Source organism: Acanthopagrus latus, chromosome 16 (genome assembly GCF_904848185.1).
Source record: "Acanthopagrus latus isolate v.2019 chromosome 16, fAcaLat1.1, whole genome shotgun sequence".
In the NCBI taxonomy this organism is placed as follows: domain Eukaryota; kingdom Metazoa; phylum Chordata; class Actinopteri; order Spariformes; family Sparidae; genus Acanthopagrus; species Acanthopagrus latus.
The window spans coordinates 14,184,360-14,189,688 of NC_051054.1; the positions used below are offsets into that span (position 1 = coordinate 14,184,360).

Here is a 5,329-nt window from a genome sequence, read left to right on the forward strand (position 1 = left end):
TGGCTTCCTCAGGTTCCTGAAAGTTAATTAATTCTGCTAAACTGTCTTTTACTAACATAATGATCAAATAATGGCAGTTGCAACCTGAGTCTAGTCTATCTGTCCCACATTGAACTCTGTGCATGATCACATTTATTGTGTTTCCATTCCCATCTGATAAGTTTTTATGTTCCAGAACAACTACAGACACACATTTCCACAGGAAACTTCCTACAAGACGATTTGATCCTTTAATTCTATTCAATTTGAATCCAAACCTCACACAAAGAGTCTATATTATACAAATGACTGCATAAATACTGTGGCTTGCTTGTCAGTCATCCCTTGCATATTACTTTTTCACAGATGAATCAATGGATTCAGCCACAAACTGGTCGGAAACAGCACTCTGAAAATCAGCTACATCAATCAGGCTTTAACCTTGAAAACAAAAAACAAGAAGAAATGGACCCATGCGGAGACAAACACCTGAAGCAAATCCAAGCATTCACTCTTGTTTGAACAGTGACCAGATAAGATAGCTCAAAGTTATCAGCACAAGATGAATTCCCAGAGGATCCCCCAGGAGGGGTTTCATCAATGCAATGGGAGGGAGAAAATCAATCCCTCACACCACAAATAGTGACAAATAACCACCTCAAACTGCAGCGAAATTAGTTGTACCCTCCATGATTTTATTCAGTCAGGAAACAAAAAGTCTTAGAAGTAAAAGATGTAAAGGACCGCCATTCCTGCACAGAGATAATACATGGCAAATAAACATTGTGCAACTTTGTAAACATAATCATAATCATGTGGGCCAGAATGAAAACATACTTCTTTCCAGTTGTGGGGCCAACTGCAGAATCAGACAGAACAGCTTCGGGTGTATTTTTCCACGATCATTCATCACATTCATTCATGTCTGTTGACATAAAAATGATGAACTGGCCAGTGTTGCCATTTTTACACCAAAGTTACCACATTAAACTCCCCCTAAAAAGTAAATGATTGACTCTGAGATGAATTTGCCTTTGTTTTATTTTTCTGATGTGTCATGTTCAAAGTAGTCAAACCAGGTGTCTGTCATTGACCGGCTATTCCAATCGGCCCTCTCCTTCCTTACATTATCTGCATGTTAAGTTGGTAACACTTGACAATAGGATGCACACAAAATGCTTGCAGCTACTGAGGTGCAAGTAAGGAATGAATGAGGAACACATTGATAGTTATATATAAGAAGTAATGAAGGCCTACTCAGTAACTTCTCAGCAAGACACACAAAAAGAGTTACTTATTAATAACTAATGAGTAACTAATGAGTCACTTGGGTAACAACTTAGTGTGATGTTTCACTTTAATTGAAAGTACACCAAAAGAGTAACTGATGATTAAGTTATTAGTAATAATCAATAAGTCATTACTAGTTTGTGCCACTCAGCAACTGGGTCATATTTAAAAAGGAACAACTCATTAAGAAAATAGTCAGTATGTCAATTCTCAGACATTTATGAACTAATCATTACCTAATGATTGATTAATGTAGTATCTCACTGCCTGTTCTCCAGTAAGTATTATAGTATCTACTATAGCCCTAAAATCACAGTTATTCCGGAATTACTAGTGAAACGGTTCATTAACTATCAATTTGTTCCTGATTCATTCCCTACTTGCTCCTCAGTAACTATTCAGATTTGTTTTATATCTTATTGTTAAGTGTTACCACCAAGTTTTTCATTTAAATCCTGTCTCTACAGATAACAACAACAACAACTTCCAAGGTCGAGACTGAGGAGCTGAAAATGGGAAGTTACTCAAAAATCTGTACGAACAATGCAAGACTACATCTAACATCACAAACATGCCAGAAAACAGGAGACAGTGAAAAGCAGCACAGTGGCCAGTGACAATGTTTCGCTGGTTACTTTTTTTATTATCTCTTACTTAAGCCCCTTCTTCAAACTCAATGCTAACTAAGCAACACTTGAGTGCTGCTTGAAGTAGATGTATGGAAAACTATTCATACGCGTCGTAGCTTCGCACCAGAGATGCTGCAAAATTGTCCATCTGACCTAGGGAATACTTACGATTGTACTCTTTCCCACTGAAGACAGAATCCAGATGTTAGTGTGTGTTTTATAAAAGGGGTATATTAGAGAAAGTATCGTCTAGTATGGAGATTTGAACTTCTTTAAATACCAGACAGTCTCCAGAGAGGGTCATTTCAATATCAACTTTCATATGCCGCCCTCAATCGCAAGCTAAGTTTTTCTTCAAATATATTTATGTCCTGAGTGTATGTCTGGAGAGACCAATGGCACCACAGAAAAAGAGGAAAACTTCAATGGAGTCTTGTGACTTCCTTTTTACTTTGCATTACATATGCACATATAGACTGGTATTTTCCCCGCCATTCCATCCATATCAGAGCCTCAGTATGTCCTCTTCCATATACTGACTCACTGCCCTTTCCTTCATGTCTCTTAAGGATTTCTTAGACAGGCTTCAAGAAAGATTTTCATAAATGTCCTCTTTTGCAAATCCTCCACAACTCTCTGTGTGCGCTGAGAGCTATCTCTATCTGAACAGTAAAGGTCATTGGAGGAGACCGAGGGATATAGAAAAGCTAAGCTGTGTGCATGGGAGAGTGTTTAACAACTATCTAGAAATCAATAATAGAAGGTTTGATAATGAGTGTGTCAAATCACAGTCACAGACTAACTCAGGTGTGGCGAAGCTTGGCACTTCCATCACACTTTGGTCTCTTAGGTGTCTGCACAGAGCGAGCAAATTAGACATCTGGATTTTTGTAAGATTTAGATTATTGTATAAAATATTCAGCACTTTGAGTCAAGTGTTACATATTCTTGAATGTAACAATAGTCACAAACTCTCACCCCCTCACTGCATATAGCACCGTGATTAGACACTGATTATGTTAATATGCATGTATGATTTTCTCTACTGATTATGTTAATGTGTGGAAGTAATCCACTCCTTGAAAAAAAAAAAAAAATGAAGCCGGCTTTGTAACTGCGTATAAAATATTAATAAAAATCGGATACTGTCAACACCAAATCTCCCATTTATTATTCCAGTCTCACAGGGTCTTTTTAAACTGAGTTCCAGTGTCAATAGAGGAGCTCTGGATTACAAGATGAGAGCTGTAAGACAATTCGGATAATGAGACGGAAAGCAAAGTTTCCAAGAAACCATGGAAAGAATGAATTTAGTCATGAAAGTGTGAGCGGATTAGCCCTTCTCTTATTTCCAACATTTCCTCTTTGATACATCCCGACACTAATCTCATTATAAGTGTCTGTCAAGCATACATGACAATTCATTTTAACAAGGTAGAGTTTCCCGCTCCCTTTAAATCCACAGCTTTCTCCTCAAATGAAAACACATGAGAGGTTCCACTGGAACAGACACGGCCTAACAAGGGAGAGGAGAATCCGGCTGAGCACTTTTGATCATTTCAAACTCCGACTAACAGGAATAGTTAAAAATGTGTTTTCCTTTCGGTTCACAGAGCTTTCCCGGTGAAAAATACCCATAAAAATCTGAATTTAATAAATATTCATGCTGGAATTTATTCCTTTATGTGTGTTCTGTCGCTTTACTGTGAATCAGTGCTTGGCGACTTCTACGTGGAAAACTTCCTTCTCATTTTTTAATCCCCAGAAGATCAGTGAAACCATCTATAAAGACTTGTTGTTGTGCTTTCTTATCAATATCAAGAAACATTGCACTCTTACCATGAAAGTATCTGAAGAGGAAAAGGGCAGCTCATAAGCGGCATTGTGTTCCAGATAAACCTGTAGAGGAGGCAACACATAATTAGTGTCTTGTTAATTGGGGAGAGCCATTATTGCGTACTTAGTGAGATGCTCAACTAAAATGTTTGCCAACAGAACATAATGATTTTACACTGGGTGAATGTGTTTTTTTTTTGTAAGAACTGCCTCCCGTTTTTCTTTCAACAAGGAATGTGAAAAATATCCTGAGGCGTTATTTTTGAACTAGTTTTATATAACAAGCTGATTGCATAAATATTACATTGGCTCTCTGTCTGCAGCCTATAGTGCACTGCATCTCATATCACATAACTTGCTAGAGGACGGTCGCTGTAATGCGCTTCGAACTAACTGTTGAGATATATCATGACCCGTGCGATCTCTATCTGTCCATCACTGCGGTAATCTGACCAGAACGGATAAATACTGTGAAAGGTCTTAAAGCACTCGGAAGACCAGTACCTTAATCATGGCTAATCCCTGGTAGCAAGACATGTCTTGGGGGGACACGGGATGGACACATCACCCCAATTAGCAGTAGCTATAGCCTTAAAACCCTGTCATTAGGAGCCCGTAACCTTCCTGTCACTCACCGTAGCTGCTGCAGCCTCTACTTAGTGCTCCGTTATAATTTGTCACATTTATGCACAACAGTCATGCAGATCTGAGCCCATGCTACGCACAATGACTTCAGAGAGTGAATGGTGATACTGGAAGACAAATGCATATATGCAATTTACAGTGATGCAAATTGGACACGTGCCACGTTGCCTGCGAGTGTAAAACCTTAATAGGCTGATTTATGTACGACATTCCTCCAAGTATTAATATGTCCAAGCGCCCACACTGTTACGCCATGTTCAATAAACTCCATGGCTGGCACGTCAGAATTATAAACTCCCCATGTCTCAGCACTGTGTTCAGTGTCTGGTTAGGGTTAGATACAAAAATGAACATCTGGTTAGGGTTAGGACGAGATCATGTTTAGACTTGAAATACCTGATCTGTTGCCAAGAGGACGGCTGTGAACATTTCTCAACAGTAAACAGGAAGTGAAGTGGTCTTGAACTGTGGTCTCTCATCTAGCTGTCTCACTTTCACCTCATCACCTCTCATGTTCCCCCAGTGCTGACCCAATCACCAGAACACATGAAGTACATTTCAGCAAAACCACAGACAGTTAGGTTAAGTTAAATGATCATTTTGCAACTTTAGGCTTCTATAGGTTCAGTTTTCAATTTCCTTCTCATCACAATGGTGTACCTATGGTCTGGTTAGGTTTGGTCACAAAAAGCACTTGGTTAGGGTTAGGAAAACTTTGTCTTGCTTAAAATATGTGTCACAAAAACGGCTGGAATATCTCTATTTCCTGTGAAACGACATCCAATTTTTGTCTGTACAAACACAGCTGGACATTCTCCCAGGGTTTCCCCACAAAAAAACACACTTACAAATTTTGAAACACAGACCGGAGAACTGCGGTCACCAACTTGGCAGCCAGTAGCTTCCTGTCACTCACCGTAGCTGCTGCAGCCTCTACTTAGTGCTCCATT

General features: G+C 39.1%; 1 long non-coding RNA gene across 1 annotated transcript; it reads right to left on the reverse strand.

Moving 5' to 3' along the window:
- Nucleotides 1-578: 578 nt before the first annotated feature.
- Nucleotides 579-3,785, reverse strand: LOC119004732. Its single transcript, XR_005070287.1, has 3 exons — nt 3,738-3,785; nt 817-904; nt 579-731 (listed from the first exon to the last, which is right to left on the reverse strand). It is a non-coding gene; the product is annotated as an uncharacterized LOC119004732 (long non-coding RNA).
- Nucleotides 3,786-5,329: the final 1,544 nt, after the last annotated feature.